Source organism: Pezoporus flaviventris, unplaced genomic scaffold, assembly GCF_033815535.1.
Source record: "Pezoporus flaviventris isolate CSIRO_AGI_PZ_B2104156 unplaced genomic scaffold, CSIRO_AGI_Pfla_v1 ptg000105l, whole genome shotgun sequence".
In the NCBI taxonomy this organism is placed as follows: Eukaryota; Metazoa; Chordata; class Aves; order Psittaciformes; family Psittacidae; genus Pezoporus; species Pezoporus flaviventris.
Window position 1 is genome coordinate 1,443,549 of NW_026892653.1, and position 23,144 is coordinate 1,466,692.

Below are 23,144 nucleotides of genomic sequence, written 5' to 3' on the forward strand. Positions count from 1 at the left end.
ACTCACTGTTATCTTATTAAAAAAGAAGATGTTCCCTTAGATTAATGGGCTGGAAGCGTCATCCTCCACACAGGCTTTGGAGACCACGTCTGCTGTTGTCTCCCTATGGTCAATCTGAGCCTGTTCCCTGTCATGCTGGTGTCTCTCTCAATAGCCCAAGAACAAGGTTTCATGGACATCTTTCTCTTAGGAAAGAGCTTGCCCTGCTCCTTCTGGTTTTCCTCCTTGAAGCACTCCATGGATTCACCATTGCAGGAGGGAAACCCATCATCCCTGAAGCTTGTGCTTGCATGTTTAACCTGGGGTTTTCCAGCTATAGAAAACCAGAAGCCACTTGCCCTGGAAGCGCTTTTGTTCCCTCCATCCCATGAATTGCTTATTGCCTTGCTATGCCTGATAAGTTTGTGTGTATAAGAAAGGGGGAGCTTATTCATTAGGAATTTGCTCAGCACCAGGTGCCCTTTGCAGTGGATGCAACCCTGGCATCTCTCAGCCACTGACTCTGCTGGCTGGGTGCAGCCTGTATGTGCAGAAGGGTATAGAGAGGCCATAGGGGCAGCTCATCTAGCAAGAGGGAGTGAGATCCTTGGCTTCTTAACCCTGAGCTGGGATGCCTCCTGGCCTCCTCAAAGTGCCAGTGCGCAGAGCCCTTATCCTGCTTTTGGGTGATGGTCATTGAGCCTGTTTAGCCTTCAGTGCATGAGAAATGAGGTGCATTAACAGCAGAGAGGGGTGGCATCAACCCAGGAGGGTCTTTGAGCTGAAACCAGCCCCATTTTGAACCCCCCAGGATGAATTAGACCAGATGTGACTTGAGTAACTGCAGGAGGAGGCGTGACAGAGGTAAGAACAGCTCTAGAGGGGTGGAAGGGGCTGCACATCATGGGCACAGTCTGTTCCCCCCGTTCCTCCCTCCCTACAAGGTATTAATTACACCCTCCCTGCAGCAGCTTTAGGAAAGCTGATACAGATCTCGGCTGATGCCACCCATCCATTAAACACAAGGGCTAGTGGTGGCTGCTCCAGCTCTGATCCTTCGAGCCTGAGCACAGCAAATGGCTCTCATCCCCCTTCTCCTTCCCTTGAGGGATAAAAAGGACATTTGCTTGCTGGGCTCCGGGGGGTTTTATTGCATCTCTATTAAAGCTGTTAAAAATATTTCCATTGTAGTAGTGTCTGGGAGTGATAAGTATTCATAACAGAGGGGATTCAAGATGGGTTTGGTTGTAAAAACACCTCTAAGCTGGCTGGATTTATGGCTGTTAAATCATCCCTTCTCTCATCTGTCACAGCCTTTTCAGATGTTCATCACTGAACAACAGCGAAGTTGGGGCCATAATTCGTGCCGCAGTGTGTGGAGCAAGAGGGAGGGGAGTTCTCTCCATCAGTAACAAGCTCGTGATTTATGGAGACCCTCTCTTGTTCTTTCTGGTCTGTTTTCCTCCAGCAAGAGAAGCTTTGACTCTCACTATCTGCTCCCTGGCTGCTGCCGGCTTGCCCAGCCAGCTGGAGCCAGGCAGGGCCTGGTGGATTTAGAGCCATGCTGGAAAGTTCAGGGAATTGAGGGCTGGCCCTTGCCTTGCCTGCAGTGGGCTCTGCAATGCGGGGCTGAGCCTCTCACGGTGCTCACGGTCTGCTCCGGGATTGCATCTCCCCGTCCTCCCCTTCTTTTGGGGTGAAACATGTGGAAATCCCACCGCAGCAGCCTGTGAACAGCCTGGGTTTAGGCAGTGGTGGCTCAGGAGGTGGCAAGGTCACTTCCTACTATATAGAATCATAGAATCAACTGGGTTGGAAAGGACCTTTCAGATCACCAAGTCCAACCGCTACCCCAGCACTTCCAACACCTCTACTAAACCCTGCAGCAGCAGCAGTGTAGGACTTGACCAATGCCACTGCCAGACCTGCCCATTCCATACCTTTCCATCACCACAGTGCTTATCAAAGCAGAGCAATGGACAATCTTCTGGGGATAAAAAACCCTCCAGCTCTATCCATCTGCTGCCAATTCTCGCTCTGCCAGAGCGTGCAGAACGCAACTGAAAGCTAAAGCTAAGCTGTCAGCGCCGGGGACCACTGCACCAAGGCCAGCATCCTGTATGGACGCTGCTGGCTACTGCAACACCAGCCTGATGCCCGCAAAAACGGGACCCCAAAACATCTGGCAGAGGCTGGTTTGCCCCCCCGGTTTCTGCCAGGTGCGCTGGTAATCGGTTTCGTAGCCCCATCAAGTGTCTGCCAAGTGAACTGCATTGCTGGCTCGCAGCTTCCTGGCCCCCAGGTCAGGCAGCGCTTGGCCAGGTATCCCCCCCCCCCAATATGAGTCTGTCGATGCCTTCAAAGCCAGGATGTGCTCGGGAAAAGCTCCCAGTAGATGCAGCCCCATCTGCTTTCCCGCTGGAAAAGCCATTGGTGTGAAGTGGGTTTTGGTGCAGAGTAGGAGTTGATTTGCTGCCAGGGGACCCCCAGCCGTCAACCCCATTGTCCCTTGGTCCCCATAGGCAGTGATGGACAACAGTGAAGGTGAGTGTGATAAAAGCTGCTTAAGGGGGGTGATATGGGAAGGGAAACACTGCCCAAGGTGAGGGAGATGAGGTCTGGGTCTGGATTTTGCAGGTTACTCATGGATGTGTTGTGCTTGGCTGGCTGCAGCATTCCCATCCTTAGACCATCTGATGTCTAATATGGGGTGGTTCAGCACTACCTCAGTGCTTTGAGGCTCTCCCCACTAAATGCTGCTGAATTTCCTAGGGATTATAGGAAGGAGACCTGTTGAAATCCCCTTTTGCCTCCCTCCAGACACAGAGCATCTCCAGGAGATGTTTCATTTTGCCCTATGGTAAGTGTCTAAGAAAACACAGGGGACTTACCAGTGCCTTCCCATTGGGATGGGGGTGATGTTTAGCTTTTAAGTCTCTAAGCTTAGTGAGATAGATTCCATCATTAAAGCGTTTGATTTTATCCTTCTCTGAATGATTTACAATTGAAATTGGAAGATTCCCATGGAGAAACACGACTTTGATTTGTTTTATTTATTTCTTTTTCCCTTGCAGGAGTCTGAACGTCCCAAATCTGTTTTATGGCAGCACAGGGATGCTGCTGGGAAGAGATGTGCTGCAGCTCCTCTTTCAGAAGGGCTCGAAGGCAAGGCTGAGTCATTGTGTGCATAGACAGAGCTGCAGATACGGCCCTGGACAGTAACCAAACACATCTGTCCTTTGCAGCCACAGCCAGATGTGAGTCACATCCTCTTGCTCTGCACTTTCAACTCAAGACACTGAGTCTGGGCAAGGTCACTGCAGCTCCTTGGCTGGACCTGGGGGCACATGGTGGTGTCTTGGCTGTATTGTTTCTACCCAAGCACTGGATTTTCACTGCTGACTTCCCAAAGGACATTGAGCTCAGCTGTGGGCAGTGTTTGGCACGGGCTAACTCCCCCTCCCTGCAAGCACAGCAGGATGTGCAGCTCTGTAAAGGCTGGACAAGCTGGTCCTTCCCTGCCAGCATGAAGGTGGATGGAGCAGATCCCTCTGGAGCCAGTTAAGTACGATGCTCAAGGATGCTTTCTTAGTGGAACCTTGGTCCTGGAAAACTGAGGGCCTAAAGCCCTATGTGTGTACTTGTTGGGGATGCAAGTGGAGATTGAAAGGTGATGTTCCTCCTGCAAACAGGGTGGAGGGACATGTGTTTTCCCTGCAGCACGCTGTGCTGATCGAGCAGTGCACCATGCGGGTGCTGCATCCCTAAAGCTTGTGTTTTATGACCCATTTCTGCAGTTCCTGATGAAACAGGACATTTTTGGCTGCAATCACAGGCTAGAAACCCCAGGGCGGGGGGGGCATGTGGGACACGAGGCCTCTTGTGTCACCTCTGCACAAGGTCACCTTCTCCAGCCTTTGGCTGTTAATGATATAAACACCTCTTCCTCCTCCCTGGGAATCGGACATTCAAGGCATAAGAAATAAGAAATCCAAGGATGTGGCACAAAGAAGAAAGACTGAGGTCCCCACGGGACTATTGTGGAGCTGGCAGCAAGCAAAGCCAATTCCTCACTAAAGGGAGGCAAAATTGAGCCGTTTTCCTTGGCTGGCCTCTCCTGCCACTGCCTGCACGGCTTCCAGGCTGGATGCATTTACAGGGGGACCATTCACTGCCTGCAGGCTCCCAGCTTTACAAATGTGCTGGAAATGGGTCTGAAATGACCTTTCCCCATTGCAGACTGTGGGGTGGTTGCTTTTGCCTGTGGGTTTTGGTATCCAGACCCTCCTGGCCACCACAGGGGCTTGGTGATACAGCAGAGGAGATGCTTGGAGAGGAGCTGGTCCCTGAAGCAGGCGGGTAAAAGGGTGCTCTAATGTGCTTATCTGGGAGCCCAGGTTTCCCAAGATGGCACTGTGGTGTTTTACTATAAGGCAGCAGAAAGGGGAGATAAAAAAAAACCCTCCTGGATCACGTGCATCTGGTGCAACTGTGCAGGGCAAATATTTGACGTGCTGAATAAACGAGCAGGAGGGAGACGTCAGGTTCCTGCACCGGGGAGCTCTGACTCATGTTCCCAACACAAGCAGTACACTTCAAACACCTTCCCCGCAGGCAGCTGCCAAATGTCCCATCCCTGGAGCACTGCACACAGAGGGGAGGTTGCTCACATCTCTGCTTGCAGCCAGAGCATCCTCACACAGCGCTGGGGATGCAGTTAATATCCCACCGTGGGCTGGGGCAGCCACATGGGTGATGGAGAGGCAACTGCAAGGGGGGTCTGGGAGAGGGGTGCCCTTTGTTTCTTAGGGATGCTGAGCTCTGATCCAGTCACCTTATTCACTGTTGGGATGCTCCTATTGAACAAACAGCCAGAGATGCTGCAGCCACCTTACTGCCTGCATGGTGGGCTTCACCTCCCGGCTCTGACACAGGTTTAGGTTGGAAATACTGGACAATTCCCTCCCTCCCAGTATTGTTTTAAGCTTGTGCTAAAGCAGCATCATTTTTCTGGCCGGTTGCTTGTGGAAAGCTTGTTGGTGCATCAAGAGCGAGTGTTTGAGCACAGCACTGGGGGTTTTCTGCCCATCCAATTGCAGCTGCAGGGAAAAAGTGGAATATCACAGCTGAGCCCTCATTTCCCACCAGGGCAGCACTTGTGCACAACGTGCTATTCAATATCCTTCAAGAAAAGCCTCTGCTCCGGGTACAACACTGCCTATGTCCTGCTCCAGACCCACGAGCCATCCATCCATCCATAGCAGATGCGTGCCAGCCTCCTGCTCACAGTGTAGCACTGCCTTCCCGAGGGGCACAGCTTGTGCCTCTGAGGACAAGGGAGTATTTTGTGATGTGCTTTGGTTTTAGTGTGTGACTGTGAAATGTTGTCCCCCCGCCGACCGCATCCTGAGGCTTGTGGATATGAAAGTCCACATGGTTCTTTCTTCCTGTTAATTGCTGTGATTTGTCCAGCTCTTGCCCATGGTCAGGAGCAAGGCTTGGCTTGGAGCTCCCTTGGTGGATTTATTTATGGTGCAAACCCCCCCCCCCCTCAACCCTTGTGTTGTGCATCCCATGCACGGAGTAATTTTGCTCGCTGGAGTAATTTCCTTGCCCCCAGTGGGACTTCTCTTGTGAATAAAGCAATGTGGGATCAGAGTCTGAAAACCACAGCCTGGGAAATGTATGCAGAGGAGGGAAGGAGGGCGATTGCTCCTCGCAGGCGAACAGCAGGGCTGATTGCTGCTCTCATTGCAGGCGCAGGGCCGGGCTGGTGCTCATTAGCAGGCAGCTGGATGGAGGGCAGAGTGCGATAGCTCACAAATTGCCTTGGAGCAGAGGTTGGTGCCTCCTGCCCTGGATGCTGGGTGCCGGGGGGGCCTGGTACCAGGTATGGAAGCGCTCATACTCAGCTCCTGCCATGGCCTTCCAGCATCCTGGAGCCTGTGAGTCTTTTCTGGGAAGGAATGGGAGCTGGACAATGCTGCTGGTATCAGTCTTGTTGGCAGCAAGTCAGGGCCTTTCCATTTGAACCATGTCTGGGATGGAGAGGGAGGGTAAAGAGAAGGGCTTGAGCAAAAGCTCAGGATCAGGGAAGGGAATAGGTGAGGAAAACACTTCTCTCTGCTTGGAAGAGTCTGAAATATGAAGTATCCATGGCAGGAAAAAGTAAAGGCTGATGGTTTTGCCTGGGGCATGGGGAGAGCGCCAGGCACAGCCTGGACCAAGCAATGAGCTGAGGCCACAGAGCAGCATGGACCGAGGGAATGGGCTGTGCTGTGATGCGATGTGTCCTCTGGTCCTGCTCCCAAAACCACAAGCAATCCCTATGGGGCTCCCCAGGAGCTGTTCCCATGGCTGGGCTCATCCTGTACCCTCCACGGCAGCACCCATCAAAGGGTGCCCCTCCAGAGCCCCAGCAACAGCCCTTTGCGGGGGGCCTTGTTTTTCTCATTGAAGGCGAATGGGAGCCACCATCTTCCGAGCAAAGAGCATTTTTAATCTCCTGCTCCTGCTCTGTGCAATTATCTTGATTCCCTCCCCTCGTTTCCTGCAGAGGTTTAATTAAAATGCATTGTTCGCCTCGCCAATTATTTGCTCTGTCCCCCGGATAACCTCTGTGCAGCGGCTGGCTTGGTGGGGATTTTTTTCCTGTTGTTTTTCTTTCTCTTTTTTTCCTGTTCCTATTGTTGTTATTGAGGTTTCTCTCTGTTCCCCCCCCCCCCCCGCCTCTTTGGCAGCTCCTGTAGTGTTTACCTGCCCAGGAAAGGAGAACAGGGGATGTGTGTGGACCACGGCAGCCGTGATGCAGGGGGGCTGCAGCATCCCCACGGCGCCGGGCAGGAGGCACACATAGCTCCGTGCCCTCAAGCAGCTGAAACAACAAGACCTTGTTGACTTGCCTTTGAGTTCCCCAGCACTCGGCAGCTGCTGCTCCAGCAGGTGATAATTGAAACCGGGACTGAACCTGGATGGCGTCAGGGGTTGAGATGGAGTTCAGGCTCCATCCATCCCCTTTCCCCGCTGCCGCGGTGTAATGATGCTGCTCTCTTCGCTCAGGGCTGGGGACCATGGGGATGATGGAGGGGGTGACAGCTCTGGTACCCAAGGAGAGGGGTAGTGGGATGGGGAGCCGAGCTGCAGCACTGCAAAGTCAGACCTCAAGGAGTGATTCCAGAGAAGGGGTGTTCAGTGCTTTCTAAATATAACCCCATTGCAGGACCGAAATAACAAGCTGCTGTGCTTGAATCCATGCCAAGGCAGCTGCTGAGGGCTGTGGCCCCTCGGTGTGATGGTCTTGGTGGGGGTACCCACTGCTGGTTTCCCCTCTCCTTGGCAAAAGAAAGGCTGGAGACGGGTGAGCATTGGATGCAGGATGGCTTTGAGAGATGCTGATGGTCAGCCCTAAGACACAGTGTGGGGGCTTGGAGGAAGGGCAGGAAGCTGCTTTTGCAAAGGTCTCTTGGGAAGGGGGGTTTGATCCTCCCAAAGAGATGGGATTTGGGAGGGGGGTACTGCCATGTGGTTTCCCCCTGTCCGAATGGGTACAGTTTGGAGATCAGGACTCATGCCTTGTCTGTCGGGAGATGCCAACCTCATGGGGGTGTCTTACAGGTCAATAGTGTCATCTCTTGCAAGGTCTTGCTTATGCATCCCCAAAGCCTTTTCTTCCCCTGTCTCTGCAAGGTCTGGCAGCTTGGGGGGGATATTTGGGGTTGTTTCACTGTGACATCCCAGGGGATGGCATGGGCTGTGTCCGGCTCTGTGATGAGGTGCTGGGAGGTCTGTCCCTAGTTATGGGGTGGCATGCCCATTGGGGAGGATGCGTGCTTTCCCCACTGACCACTAAGGCAGTGGCTGGCTCCATCCCAAAATGCCTGGCTCCTGCTGGGTACCACAGTGCTGCTGCCCTCCCGTGTGGTGATGGGCACAACCTCTGCCAGCTTTGATTTCAGGCTCAAGACCTGCTTTGTGTCAGGATCACCCCGTTGACAGCTTCCATCTTCCCAATGGACTGGGAGAAGCCAAACGACAGACCAGTTTTATAGGGTCCCATTGGTCACTGAAGCCAGGAGCATGGGTACCGTCCCCCTTAGGCATCTCTCACTTCAGCATCTTCCAATGGGGTGGAATTTCATCTGGCTGAACTCAGCAGTGGCTTTGCCAGGGAATTCGTGGAAGGGGTGGACAAAAGCCATCCACTTGGTCTTGGCTTTGGGACCATGGGTGCCAAATATTCCCAAATGATGTGGGTATGTGATCCCATCGGTTCCTGCGTGCCTTAGGACACCCCAAAGCAGACTAATGCCACACTACCATAAAGACATGCACAACAGGGAGGATGTCAGGGAGAAACGGGGACTAAACCCACCCTGATGCCAGGGTGGTGGGGAGAGCAGGCCCAGCAAGGATGCTGAGCAGGGAGATGCCAGAGGGAGGGAGGCCAGGCTGTGTTTCCATGCTCCATGGGATGGCCTGGGGAGGTAACACTGCTATTCCCACAGGTCATGGGTCTGTTGGCATCTACAAGGGTTTGGTGTGGGATAGGATTCAGTTGTTTGTGGGCATCTGCTCCTTGAGGAGTCCAGCAACCCAACTGAATCTCAAAGAGACATCCCTGACAGATGTAGGTTGAAATTACTCTTAGCACAGGATGAGCTGCTTTTGAGGCTCCAGAGTGAGCAAGCATCACTTCTGGGGCATCTTCTCCCACCTGCCTTTCCAAGCCTGATGATGAAACTTGGAGCAGTTTCCAGTCCAACTGCATCCCCAGACTAGGAATCCCTGGCCCTGCAAGGAGGACGCATCCTCTTCTATCACTTTGGAAGAGGGCACATCAATAGCTCCACTCCACGCATCCTGCCCCATGCATCCAAACCTGCCCCATGCTCCAGCTTAAAGCCTTGAGCTCAGCCTTGGCACTCTCTCAGCCAGACCTACAGGCCTGATTTTGGGGGCGGGCTGAGCATCATGTCTGAAGCTGTTGGCATTGCAGTCACACCAAGCACGTGCACAGCCCTCGCGGTCCGATGCGGTCTGGCAGGGAAGTGGCTGGCGTCACTCCACGCAGCCAAGCAGCAAAAGTTCCCTCCTGGGGCAACGTGTCCTTCTGAGCGCTCCTCGTTTTGGTTGTTGTTATTATTTGAGGTTTAAAATCCATACACCTGCCTCGATCTGGGTGTGCTTCATAATTGAAAACTCTCAGTTGCGTGCTTCTCCCATGCAAAGCGAAGGCTTCGAAGCAGTGGGGGGAAATTGAGCCGATGCATCTGCAGCCGAAGTGAAAATTTGAGTGGAAATTCAGTCTTTCCTCCTCAAAGCAGGGGCACAGGTTCCCAGCGCCCTGGACAAAAGCACATCGTGGCCTTGCCTTGCTGTGGTTGTGAGGCTATGGGAGATAGGGGGGATGCAGTGAAGGAAAAGGGCTTTCTGGAGCACATTTTGGCCGTGGAGATTCAGATGCTGTAAAAGGGAAATGTGATTTCCCAGTGGGATTATGGGTTGAGGAGAAGGGACTGGACATCACCCAGGCTTTGAGCATCACCATAGAGGCCCTGTCCCCTACCACAATGGGGCTCAGCAGTCTTGGGGCAAGGCGCAAGGCTATTGATGGTGTTGAGTTGTGCCCTATGCTTAGTGAGGTTTTGGTGCTTCCTGATGTCCAGATGTACTTCAGCCAGGGATTTTCTGTGACACTGGGTTGTCTTTAATCCTCTTTGGCACCCACCTCTTCACCACCATCAACCAGGACTTCACGGCCAACGCCATCACCACCAGAAGATAATCATAGAATCATAGAACAGTTAGGGTTGGAAAGGACCTTAAGATCATCTAGTTCCAGCCCCACTGCCATGGGCAGGGACCCCTCCCATTAAACCATGTCACCCAAAACCGGTGATAACCATTGTCACCCAATAATGGTGATTCTGGCATTGTGCAGAAGGTAGGATGTTGACATGAGCATCTACTCCTGGGACAGGGTCTTTTGGGCACCCAAAGGCTCCCAGGGGCTGCAAAAGGCTGCCTCCACAGCTGAGGGTGCAGGGCGAGAGCTCCCCATCCCCTGCCCGCCCTTGGGGACCACCTGGGGAGGCAGCACGGAGGAAAAGCGAGCCTGGAGAGAAGCAAGGAGGAGAAACCTGGCTGCAAGACCGCTGGTGGAGAGATGCCATCTAGAGCTGTGCGAAGGAGGAGCATCCCCTCGGGGTGGAGGGAGGGAAGGGGGGGGGATGATCAGGGGCTTTGAGGGGGCGCACGTCCCCGTGGGAGCCTGCTGTCGCATCCCATGTGGATCTGATTTCTCATCCCACAGATTCCTTTCGGCTGAGGGAAGCCCGCGGAGCCGCGCGGCCGCAGCAGGCGGGTTCCTCCCGGGTATTGTCTTGTGTTCGGTTTTAATTGGGAGACAAAGGGCCGCGTGCTGGAGGGAGCCTGCCTTTCCCAGCGCGGCTTTGTCTGCGCGTCTTCGTGGGAAGAAGAGAAAGAAGCCAAGGGAGCAGGGCGATCCTCAGGCCGCCGTCCCCCTGTTCCCATGGGAGAACCAGACCCTTCCGAGTGCCAGCTGCCCCTTTCCTAGGGAAACGGCTTGAGATAAGGGTGAAGGGGAGCAGCTGCGGGGCCGAGGTTATGCTATAGGCAGGTGTGCCTATCACTTGTGCTCTCCTGAGCTTTATTCCTCTCTTTTCTTTCCCTTTCTCCTTTTAATCCCCTCCAAACAAAGCACAAGGGCAGCTGCACCCCACAGAGCATCGCTGCGGCCACTCAGGACCTCACTTAGGGATCCCAGCTTTGCAGGTGATTCCTCCCGCATCCCTTTGCCAAAGCAAACCCTCTCACTGGCTGAGAGGGGCTGTTTCCAGGCAGGTCGGGGTGTTTGCTGGAGCGGGGATGTTTCTGGGAGCAGTTTCCAAGGTGAAGGAAGCAGCCCACCCCGCAGCGCATGGGGCCGCTCAGCAAAGGGATGGCTATTTATGGGCTGAAAAAAGGGAAATTGTCCAACTGCTGAAATTGGCAGTGAATCCCATGACTATAATAAACAGCTTCCCGGCCAATGTCCCTGGCTATTTTCTGTTTTGGCTCTGAGAGGAAGATTTATTTTGTTTGCAACTTGGAAATCTTTCCCCCCTCAATCTTCCCTGGGGTTGTTCAGAGCCAACAAACCCGCCCAAGACCAGGCTGGGGGTGCTGCTTTCCTATATGTCTCTGTGATCATGAGAGTGTCAGTGCCACCAGCTCCCATACTTGAAATGGAGACCCTTTGGGGTGAGTTAAACCCCCTCCCTTACAGGCCTGCAGGGCATTTGTGCCCTCAGATAAGCCTTGATATGAAAAACATACACAAATCAAGCATAACCCCCCCCCCCCCCCCCCCCAGGCATCCAGGAAGAGTTTTCCTGGCTGTGGGACTGACCAATGGGGCAGGAAGGTGTATTCCATGTGCAGCCCTTTCCTTCCCCATTCTCCCAAGGAAGATGTGCACTGCCAAAACCCAGTTTGGGAGCCCCTGCGTTGGTGCACTGTCACTGGGTGCCCCTTTCCTCATCCCACATAAACCCCCCAAGCCACTGCATCTCATTCCCATGGGATGCTGAGGGCATCGAGCCAGAGAATTCAGGCATAAATGATGTGAGTGTGTGCAGCATCTTGGTGAGGTGAAGGCTCCACTGTTGCAGGGGACCTGCAGCATCCCAATCCCTGCACAGGGCTCTGCACACAGCCGGGGTGGGAGGACGCAGTTCACAGCTTGTCACGGAGGGGATTTGGCAGATGCTGCTTCCCTCTGTTTATTGATTTAAAAGCTAGGTTTACTCTCTTGGAACGACTTTTTTTCCCCCCAACTGATGGTTCCCGGCAGTTTTCCTGCAGCACTGCTCCGTTTGCTCTCCATCCCAGGGTGCAGGATAAGATTCAGATGTGTTTTACCTTGTATCAAGCCCTTGAGGTGCTGCCAGGGACAGATTCTCACTGGGGGGAGCATGAGGGTGGTCACAGCCAGGCAGGGACAGGCCAAAGCCAGCTCCAGTCCCACAAAGCCACCAATTGCAGCAAAGGGGACCCCCAAAAGAGGGATCCCATAGGATTTGCATGGGATATCTCTCTTTCCCCACAGGAGCCAAGCTGGCTGTTGTCACACCAAATGTGGGCATCTCCATGGTCTATTCCTGATGGCATTTGTCCATCAATTCCACTGCTCTGGAGTTGTGCTGAATGGCAGGGATGCCTGAGATGGTGCATCCTTGAAATAATAGGGATCAGTCCAGACTGGAGGTGAAGGACAGGGCAGGATGGGGCAGTTGGGGTTGGCAGCAGGGGCAGCAGCTCCCTGCAGAGAGCCCCATGGGGCATGAGGTTTCATACACAGAGGGATGCACCAGCACAACCCTCATCTGGCCGGCATTCCCGTGAGTGCTGGGAACCAGCTGGGACACAGGGAATGCTGCGTCCTTAGAAGCAGCTGTGCTCCCCATGCTCGGAATGGGGCCGGGATGAAGCTGTGTAGAGCATGTGAAATGAGGAGGCCAGGTCTCAGCGCAGCAACGGGAAAGGCTCGCCGGGGCTGGTGTTGTGCTGAGCTGGCTGCGCTGGGAGCTCTGTTCCTGCCTCTGCTGCAAGCGGATGCGGTGCGTTTAACTTGGGCAGCTCATCCCACAGCACCCCAAAGGAGCATCTGCAGCCTCTGTAGCGGATGGCATCGAGAAGTGGATGGGATTTTGGAGCGATGGCAAACCAGGACCTCTTCTATGAAGGCAGGAGGATGAGAGCTGGGGCTTGGATAAGCCCTCGCTGCATTTCCCTAAGGAAAGGTGGGTGCAGCCCTCATTCCACAGCCCCAGGATCCGTCGGACACAGGGAGCCGCAAGAGGAGCTGGAAGCTCTCACACAGCACACGCTGCACCCCAACCTTTGCTGCAGGATCAGCCCTTCCGTGGGTCTCCCCATCCCGCAGCCATTCCCATCCCATGGGCTCTGCAGGGAGCCGGCACTGACAGGAGCCAGCTTTGGGAGCACGGCGCAGGAGGCTGGCAAGGGCTGGCCTTGGCAGAGCAGCAAGGGGAACAGCTTGCAGCAGCATCTCTCCCCCTCCGAATGCCTGCTGGGGTGCGTTCCCTAACCTTTCCTGCCTCCGTTCCACTCCTGTCTTTCCCTCTCTCTCCAGTTTTTCCCTTTTCTTTTTTTTTTTTCCTTTCCCCTAACTGTAAATGTGCCATAAAAATGGATCAAATTGCTTAAATCACTGTCATTAAATCAGTGTGAGTCCCCCCTCCGCCCCTGTGCTCGAAGCCTGGCAGAGAACATTTGTTCCAAAGGCTGAACAGCCGTCTTATTGCTCTGAAAGCATATTTGCTGCTTGATGGAAGGAGGAGAGGGGGAGAGAAACAGCCTGCAAGGGAAGGAGGAGGGGGGTGAAACCACCGGGGGCTGTTTCTCCATGGACACATGGGGCCGTATCCTGCAGGCTGGGTCCTCCCTGCTCAGTGTCTATCACTGGCAGGTGATAGGATGGCAGGGACACCCCCGGGGCTTGGCTTTGATGATGGAGCTGGGGGGGTTCATGCTATAGGGGATGCTGGAGTGGGTCGTAGGGGCCAGCATAGACCCAACAGCCCCATCCAATGGGGAGCAGCCTGCAATCCTGCAAGCATCAATGGAGCCATTCTGCATTCCCACTGGATTGAAACCCAACAGCAAGCCCCTTGGTTTTGGGGGGGTATATGCGGGGATATTCCAGGTCTGGATGTGCCGTTGTACAGTCGTGTTCCTGGTCAATGTATTCCTGGTAAACAAGGCAGGTGAGGCTGGTGAACCCTCCTGAATCCCTGGGTTGATTAAGCCCTGCCAGCCCTGGCTAAAGAGCAGCTTTAGACCTGCTGATGTTCGCACATTGGGATAAAAAGCTTTTGCAATCCCTGCCTGTGGGCCCCGCTGGAGCCGGCAGCGTGGAAGAGCTGGGGAAAAGGGATTGCTCTGGAAACCCAGCTGATTTTAAGGGCCTGGTTTGGCACGGGACAGCAAGGCAGCGACGGAGGCAGAGACAAGGCTGGCTGCAGGAGCTGCTGCGGGTTCCCACGCCAGCACCGGGCTGCATGGGGGAATGCAGGAACGCTTCTACTCAGGTGGTCTGGAAAATCCCAACAGAGAAACCAGGGCAGGGAATGCCGAGGAGAGCCAGGAGCTGGAGGTGGATCAAAGGCTGGGGTTGGGGAAGGGGCTGCTGCAGGTGGCAGGAGCCAGCAAGGAGAGCACATCCCAAAGGCACCGTTACACCAAACCCTCCTGTTTCTACAGAGCCACAGACCAGTGACTTCTAGCACCTAGTGTCCTTCTGGACCCATGCTTTGTTCCCAAAAGGGTGTCCTAGGGGATACATATTCCATCCCCATCTGTTGTCCTCTGCCCCACTGAACTGGGATGCTCTGGGAACTACCTTCTGAGCAGTAAGGATGGGACTGGGATTTGCCTCCAAGACTAAAATACCACCCTGGGGATGCTGTGGAATGGGGGTGCTGCTCATGGACAATGGTGGATTGTAGCCTCCTGATGATCTTTTCTCAGGAGCCCTAAGGGAAGCAGGGAGATGTGCTGGCAATGGGGCAGAGCCGGTGGGGGCGGCAGCCGTGCTCCTGCCTCTGCCCTGGATGCAGTAGCTAAAAGCCAGCAGAGCTGAAATGCAAAACAGCTCAGAGGGCTGGAGAGGAGCCCAAATATCTACAGCACCAGATTACAAACACACCAGCTTGCAAAGGCTGGTGGGGGGGCTCAGCCTTCCCAGGGCATGGCACGTTCCAGCTGCCCACTGAGGCACCAGCACGGGCTCAGCTCGCTCCGGATGCTGCTTCTGCAGGGACACAGTGGTCCTCACCATGCACTTGGAGACCAAGCAGGGACCCACCTGCCACTAGACAGGGATTTGCTTTCAAGGGTCCCCATTGGAAGCGGGAGCGTGGAGAGGGCATCACAGCCGTTCCCTCCTCGAGGGCTTTGCAGTTTAATTATTCCCAGGGTAAGGAGCTGCTTAATGGCTCTCCCCCTTCTCCCCCCGCTTCCCATAGGAAACTGCAGAGACAGCTTCTCCTTGTCCCTCAGGGGTGATGCATGTCAGTCTTAATCCCTGAGCATCCTGCTGCTTGCTAGGGATGCTCAGAGCTGATGCTTGGCGCTGGTGTAAACCAGGAATAACTCCCTTAAAGGCAGCGGCAGGGAGTCAGCATCTCCTGGTGCTGAGACACATGGATGGTCCATGTGGGAATGCGGGGCTCATGGAATAATTGGGTTTTGTTAAACTGTGCAGAACTTTGGGGAGAGGGGCAACCCCCCAGTTCCCAGCTTTTGGGCTTTGGTTTCTGAATCCCTGCGGGCAGCAGCTCTGCCAAAAGTCCTAGTGGAAAAACATGGATATTCATTCAGGGGAAGTGTTTTCAGACGGGGATTCATCTCTGTAGCTAGCACTAAGGTACGGGAGCCATTCAGATCACAGCACCTCCTGGCTGCATCCTGGACCACAAGGATGATGAAGGATAAAGCCCATTTTGAGCCTATCCCCCCTGTCCTGGTCTCATCCATGCTCTTCCCAGACCAGCTTTCCACCATATGGAGCTGGGTCTTGGCCAGAGCTGGGCAGAGCAGCCTTCTTGAGGCATTATCTGGGTCTTCAGATGTGTGCCAAGGCACTTCAGGGGCGCAACGACCTTCACATCCAGCCTCTCCATGAACAAGGAAAGGGGATGTTGGTCTGCCAGGTAGACAGGCAGAGCAAACATGGAGCAGGCCAACAGCCAGCATGGTTGGACCAGATCCAGACCTGGAGGTCTTCCAGGTGGTGATGCCAACCAGAGCATCTGAAAGACCCGCTTCCCTCCAGGTACCACTTCCTGTAGGAAGGCAGCACAGAGAAGAAGATGTCATTTCCCCCTTTTCCACACCAAAACACTGTGAGGAGCAGAGCTGGGTCATGGTCCAACCCTTGGCAGATGGTGAGAGCAGGAGGGAGCCCATCCCTCCTCAGCAAAGCCAGTGGCTATCACACTGCGGAGTACTCACAGCTCACTTTATTGCAGGTGTGTGTTTATTGCTTCCTGATGGGGAGGCCCACATCTGGGACCTATTTGCTTAGGACCTTGTTAGGGGGTTGTGGTCTCAACCACTCTTTACCTCGGGCTGCCTGTAATCCTGCACTCTAACTCCATAGCAAGCCCCTTTGCAGCACAAGGCTCTCGGTGTGGCACGGTCTGCAGGCTGCCTTTCCCAGGAGATCCATCTCATTGTGGAGGCTGGCCACCTTCTGCACGCAGGAAGCTGCTGGGATGCAGAACTGGCCAAGGACTGCTCTGTGTTGGCCGCTGTTCTCTCTATGAGCTGATCCTGGTGGACATGCATGGGTGCTGGATGGAATCGCTACTGACACTGGTCAGGGCTGGGGATTTGAGCCAGTTTTAAACTGAAACAGGGGAAGTTCAGGTTAGACACAAGGAAGAAGTTCTGTACTGTAAGGGTGGTGAGGCACTGGAATGGGCTGCCCAAAGAAGTGGTGAATACTCCATCCCTGGTGGTGTTCAAGGCCAGGTTGGACAGAGCCTTGGGTGCCATGGTTTAGTGTGAGGTGTCCCTGCCCATGGCAGGCGGTTGGAACTGGATGATCTTAAGGTCCTTTCCAACCCAAACCATTCCATGATGTTCATCAATGCTGGCAAAGAACCCTCTTTTCCACACCCCCAATGGCAAAGGTACATTCTCCTTGACCACTTGCTTCCACAGCAGCAATGTCCATCCATCAGATGATGCTGAAGCTGCAAAGCCATGACTTCAACCAACCCATGCCTGTCCATGCTCACTCCTCCAGGCTCCCCATTGCCCTTCCCCAGTGCATGGTGCTGACGGGCTGTGGGTTGATAACTAGCAGGACCTTACATATCTCAAGTTCTGGAGTTCCCTCAGTACCCACACCACTCAGCATCTTCATGCTACGGCAAGAACATCCCTCATCTCTGGAGACAAGAGCATCTCCCATATCTGCCCTCAGCCCTCCCAGCTGTCCCTCAGCCTTCACTTGCATTTCAGCTCTTCCTACCTCTCCCTTATTGTTCCCAGCTCTTTCTTCTCTCTGGTCCCCAGCTCATCCAGGTGAATGGGTGCGATCCCATATTGCTTAGGGAACCACAACAGGACCTAGCATCTCCCCACCATGGGTACCTGACACATATCATGGTGGTGGGGTTGCAAAGAGCCTCGCTGCCAGGAGGAAGACCTGTGGGATGAATGGGTCTGCATCCTGGTTGTAGCTGCCTGGGAATCTCTCAGGCTCTGGTGCTTTTTCCTGATGAGGCCCCGCAACTCCCACAGCGAGATCCTTGGCTCCAGTTGCACGGCACAGCGTATGGATCCAATATAGCACAAGCCACGTTTGTCAGAGCAGCCTCCGGGCTCCAGCAGATGCAAAGTTTCTAGGAAACTGTGGTTTCTGCATGTGTCTTGAAACGCCAGACCCAAAGAGGATCTTTCTGTTCCACCTCTCACTCTTCCTGGGAGGTAGCAGGACAGCAGGCTGTGTGCCTCTCTGCTTTCCTCCCTCGGAAAGGGATGCAGGAGGGGTTTGCACATCCATACACACGGTTTCCCTATGGATGTGCTATCACTGACACTGGTGGGAGAAAAGCTCTGTGTACGGGGAGCAAAGCTGTAGGCAGCCAGCTCGCAGCATCATCACCAGGTAGCCACGGATGTGTGTGATTGCTGTGCTCGTTTCCAATTAAAAGCTGATTTGCTACAGACCTCTGTTGACCTTCAGCTTGGCAGACTGCTGTTTTGCAGGGAGAAACAGCCCTGCTCTCCACCTCCCTCCTTTCCAGCTCTTGTTTCCTTTCAATGTGCCCAAGATAACACCCTGCCTTGCTCTGTCATCATGTCTTTATCTGAACCCTACAGATTTTGTCCCTCCCTAGTGAGCTGGATGCTTTCTTAATGCTTATTGACAGGGTTTTGCAAGCGTGATAGAGGAGCCAGGTGTAGGACATGCAGGAAGCTATATGGTGATCCTTGTTCCCATCTCAGGGAAGGTTATTTGGAGCATCTCCCTACAGGGTTGGCCCTGTGGGGGGGATGATTTTGGGGCTCAGCACAGCCCCAAGCGCAGGGGGCCAATGTCAGAAGGTACCAGACACACACAAGGCCCTCACCTCACCCATGGATGTGCCCATCTCTAGCACCTACATCTGATGCTGCTGCCACATAACCAAGCTCCCAAGGGAGTCATGAGACCTCTCCCCTTCCCACCGCTCCCAAAGCATCCCTCTTCTCTGTGTGCTTTGGGCATTTCCAGGCCAGGATTTGCAGGGCAGGGTTTGGCTCAGCATCCATGGTGCCAAGTGGGGACCCGCAGGCAGGGCAGCTTCAGCCGGGCCCTCTGCCAGCACTGGGACTGTAGAGACAGCTTTGAATTTAGCAAGCTGTGGACTTTGCCTTCTGGTCACCAGCCTCCAAGGGCCTCCTATTTACTTTAGAAGAGGGTAAAATACTGAGCTTGGAGCAAGGGGAGAGAGTTACCTGTTGGGATGGATAGAGATGGGGGTGGGAGGGAGGAGATACTGCAATTCCCTGGGGATGGAGATTCGGTTTATTTCATAGAATGGTTTGGGTTGGAAAGGACCTTAAGATCACCCAGTTCCACCCCCTTGCCATGGGCAGGGACACCTCACACTAGGTCAGGTTGCTCCAAGCCCTGTCCAGCCCAGCCTTGGACACTGCCAGGGATGGAGCATTTACCACTTTGGATAACCTGTTCAGGGCTTCACCACCCTCACAGTAAAGAACTTCTCCCTTATATCCGACCTGAACTTCCCCTGTTTAAAACACCCATTCCCCTTTGTCCTTTAGCTGATGAAGAGCCCCTCTCTGATTTATTTCCCTCATGGGACCTGTCCCCCAGCTCATCTGAGTGTCTCTGCAGGCTCAGCCCATAGTGCTGACTGCAAAAAAAAGCCTTAATGAAGAAACAGAATGGACCTGGGACCGGAAGGACCAGAAGATGATGGGGATCAAACAGTGTGCACGCTGCTGATGTGACGGCAGCTGGGCTGAGCACAGGCGCATTCGGCGCACTTATGGCAGCAAGGCACAGCAGGGATCTGGGGTGTAAACCGGGCTATCCCCGCTGTCCCTGGACCAGCAGAGGGCAACAGTGACCTTTGCAAGCGGCGGTCCCCAAAACAACCGCCCTCTCTGCACTGGGGCTGCGTGGCCAGGGCATCCCAGCTGCAGGGGATAGCAGGGTCCCATTGCAGAGAGTGGGTGCACTGGTCCTTCCCCATGACACACAGGCTTTGCACATCATCTGCTGTGGAACCTGGGGGGGGGGGGGGGGGGGTCATGCTAGACATGCCCTGGTAACCCCATCCGTTGATGGGCTCCAGGGTGGGAGTCCTCACCCCATCAATGGGCTCCAAGGTGGGAGTCCTCACCCCATCAATGGGCTCCAAGGTGGGAGTCCTCACCCTGTTGATATGCTCCTAGGTGGGCTACAAAGCAGGAGGAGCTCCTCTCTGCCTAAACACTGGTCCTAAGCAGGGCTGGTTCTGCTCCTGGCACTGCCTTGGGGGGAGATGGTGCTGCTGTTAGCAGAGACTGGGCTTCATGCATCATACATGGTCCAAATGGACATGATTTCAAGTAAATGCACTATAATACACATGAAAGAAGGTTGGGTGCTGCCTCAAAGCCCAAGTTGCCACCATGATGCTTTGGGGGGGCACGGCTTGTGGGTGTCCACATGTGCAGGGATGCGATGAGTGGTGGAGCAGTCCTTGCATGGGTGCTGGAGGAGGGCTGGAATGTGAGAGGTGGTCATAGCCAGACCCACCTCAGCTGTATTCTGGATGCTGGAGCAGGGTGAGTGCTGAGGAACCTGAAACCCAGACTGGATGTGAACCAGCATCCTCAATTCCTAGTTGGCAGCCCCTCTGCAATTAGCCTCCTGAACCAGCCATCAGGCTGAAACCTTGGTTTTCCTATGAAATAGCTCAGTACCTTGATCCCCCTCGAAGGTCAAACCAGGAATGGTCATTAGCCATGGAATCGACTTCCCATTAACACCCTTGAGCTGCTGGGAGGGGGAGTGTGTCAGCCGCAGCCCTGCCACCCTGACCAAGGGACGGTGGGCAGGGGGGGGCCTTCGATCTTCCCACAGACGTGGGAGTCAATCCATTTGCTGAAATGAATGGGAAATGGTTGAAAGGCTAAACCTCAAATTAGGTATTGACTATCTGCCGAGCTGGGCAGCGCTACCTGCTGTAAGCAGCCACGCTCCCCATCGCTCTGTGTGTGTGCAAGGGGTGGCTGGACCACACTGGCTGTGGCAAGGGGCTGCTGGCATCTCATCTCATGGCACAGAGGGATGCTGGAGCAGGTATCAGTTTTTCCATTGCCTTCTGGACCTGCTCGCTGGGGAGCTGGAGATCTGTGTGAGACAGTTGGGCTGAGATCCTGCGGTCATGCTTCGGTTAATATTAAACCATTAAATGTGTTCAGCTCTTAATAGAGGGACCGGTTGGAGCTTTAACCCTGCGCTTGCTGGTGGTTGGTGATGATCTGCTTCTCCTCTCACAGGGATGGCAGTGCTGGCCCTGGTCTGAGCATCCTTGTTGCTCAGTTGCATTCGCTCTGCAGGCAATTTTCACCTCCTGCCTCCTTCCCCAGTCACAAACCCAAGGCCACCCCTGCAAAATATGTTTTTAAAAGTCTATTCATTCGAAATCCTGTGACACTCTGCAAAAAAAAAAAAAAAATAGAAAACGGTGTTTGGACAAACTCTAAATTGTACTTTAAAGAAAACACAGCTGTTTAATTACAGCCTGGATGCAGAGCAGCCTCCATCATGTGAGTGGTAGGAGCTGGGTGCTGACTGTGTGTTTGGCCTCTGATCCCCTTTAATCTCTGCAGTCAAAGGATTTTGGTTTGATTTCCTTTTATTTCCCCACCCAGCTTGGAATCTGCAACCAATTTGTTGTTGTTGTTTGGGAAACAAACCCCAGGGACAAAGTCTGGATCCGGCGCAGCCGGGCTCGCACTGGCTCTTGCTGTGCCGCCTCCTGGTTACCCCAGCGCCAGGAATCTGTCTTCCCTTTGCCCATCCTGCTCTGCTTTTCTTGGCCTGTCTCTCCCGCACCCCAAAGGAGACGATGACTTTCGCATCTGCTGCCGCATCTGGTTTACCCATCGGGTCCGAGTGTGATGATAACTTCAGCAGGGAATGGGAGCCCACAGGCAACACAAAGCTGGGGGGGGGGGGGAACTTCCTCTGGGTGTGAGTTACCCTGTAAGGAATTAAGAGCAAAGAAATGTGGGGGTATGTGAGAGGCTGAGTGTCCCATTGGGTTCTTGGAACCCTTCGGAGGTAATAAATCCATCCTGGGATTTTAGGCAGAGAGGAGGGGATATGACATGGTCTAGTGTGGGGCATCCCTGCCCACGGCAGGGGGTTGGAATTAGGCGATCTTAAGGTCCTTTCCAACCGTAGCTGTTCTATGATTCTATAATATAGGGATGCTGATCACACAGAGCCACGATCCCTCCAGAGCATCGCTTTGATTTGGATGTGGAGCACTCGGGAATGCTGCTGGGCTGTTTGGCTCGGGAGGATACGGTGATGTTATCGCAGACTGCAGCCCTAGGTTCATCCCTGGTACAAATCCATCGCTTCCAGGCTCTGCTTCTGTGTGGATCTTTCCCAAGGGGGATCTATAGCAGCTAGCAAAAAGGCAAATAAATCCCTGGCCCTGGATTAAAGCACAAAGCTCCCAGGCAAGTCCTGGGCTCCTGTGGCTGGGGGCTGTTCTTGAGCTGCAGGGCCAGCAGCTGGTATCCTGAGGGATTGCTGGCTGTGGACTGGGACCCTCGAGGCAGCAGGATGAGATCCCTTGGCTCCAACACCTGGTTGATCAGGGCATAGTCAAGGGGGTAATGTCCCTTCTGGTTCTTTTGGCTCCCACATTAAGCCAGTGGTGGCCTTGTCCAGGCCCTCCTGTGGCTGCAATGCTCCAAGCAATGCAAACCTTTCTTCATGCTTCTCCTTGTCCTGCTGAGCTTCACTTTGTGCCTCCAGCCTGGTCTGACCCAACCTGCTCCTGCCTGGACCCTGCACCCCTCCATGAGCTCCAAGCCCTGCTCAGCTCCAGTCACCACCTTTGATTTCCCCTCAGAGGCTGTACCAGCCTTTCATTTCTCTCCCCTTGGACTTGCGGTGGTTGTGCCATAAGCCTTTTCAAGCGAACATTAAAGCCTTTGTCTGGTTGGGAGCTCGGAGCAGACCATTTAGGAGGAATTAGTGGTTACATTGAAAGGGGAAAATAAGGGCTCCTGGGTTAAATGCACTTTAAATGTCTTAATAATTGCAATTGGCCGACTCGTTCTTCCCCGGAGCCAAAAGCCTGTAATATGGGAAGCTTTTCTCTAATCAAGAGCAGCACTGATACCTTATGTAGGAAGCCACATAGGATGGAGAGAATTATTTCTGGGAGCTCAGCAAGTAGAGCTGCCTGTCTGTCATTCCCTAGCTGCCATCCAGCCCCTCTGAACCCACCGGGTACCACTGACGCTGGGATGCGGCTTGGGACGTCAGCGTGCCACCCTCCATCCCAAGTGATGCGTCCCTGATCAAGCGAGGGCGGTCCTTCCCTCCTTGATTCCTTGCGAAGTGGGACCCCCAGGTTGACATGTCCCCAAGGACACATCATGGACGCATGGATCCCGGTTGTCCTGATGCCGGGAAGCACCATGGAGCCCCAGCAGCCACCACGCTGCTGGCAGGCAGCCTGTCAGTGCCATCCAGGTGGTTGGCTGAGCCCCTGCGCAGACACATCCCGGCTCCCTGGCTCCAGCCGCACGCAGCCACGTCATCCATCAGTGATGACAAGCTCCTTTTGCAAGGAGCCTTTGTTGGCACCCTGTGTCGAGCCAGGAAAGAAGGAGGGAGTGGGGGAAAACCAGGCTTGCTGGCTTGAGGCAGACCTCCAAGGCGAGAGCATTGGCCCCAGCAAGGAGCAGCCCCCTTCTTGCCAGGAGCTGAAGGAGGGAGGTTAAAAGGTGCAGCTTGGAGGAGGTTAAAAGCGAAGCAGCTTTTAATTTATAACGTGGCCGAAAGAGGAATTATAGCCAAAAAAGATAAAGATGTTGGAATA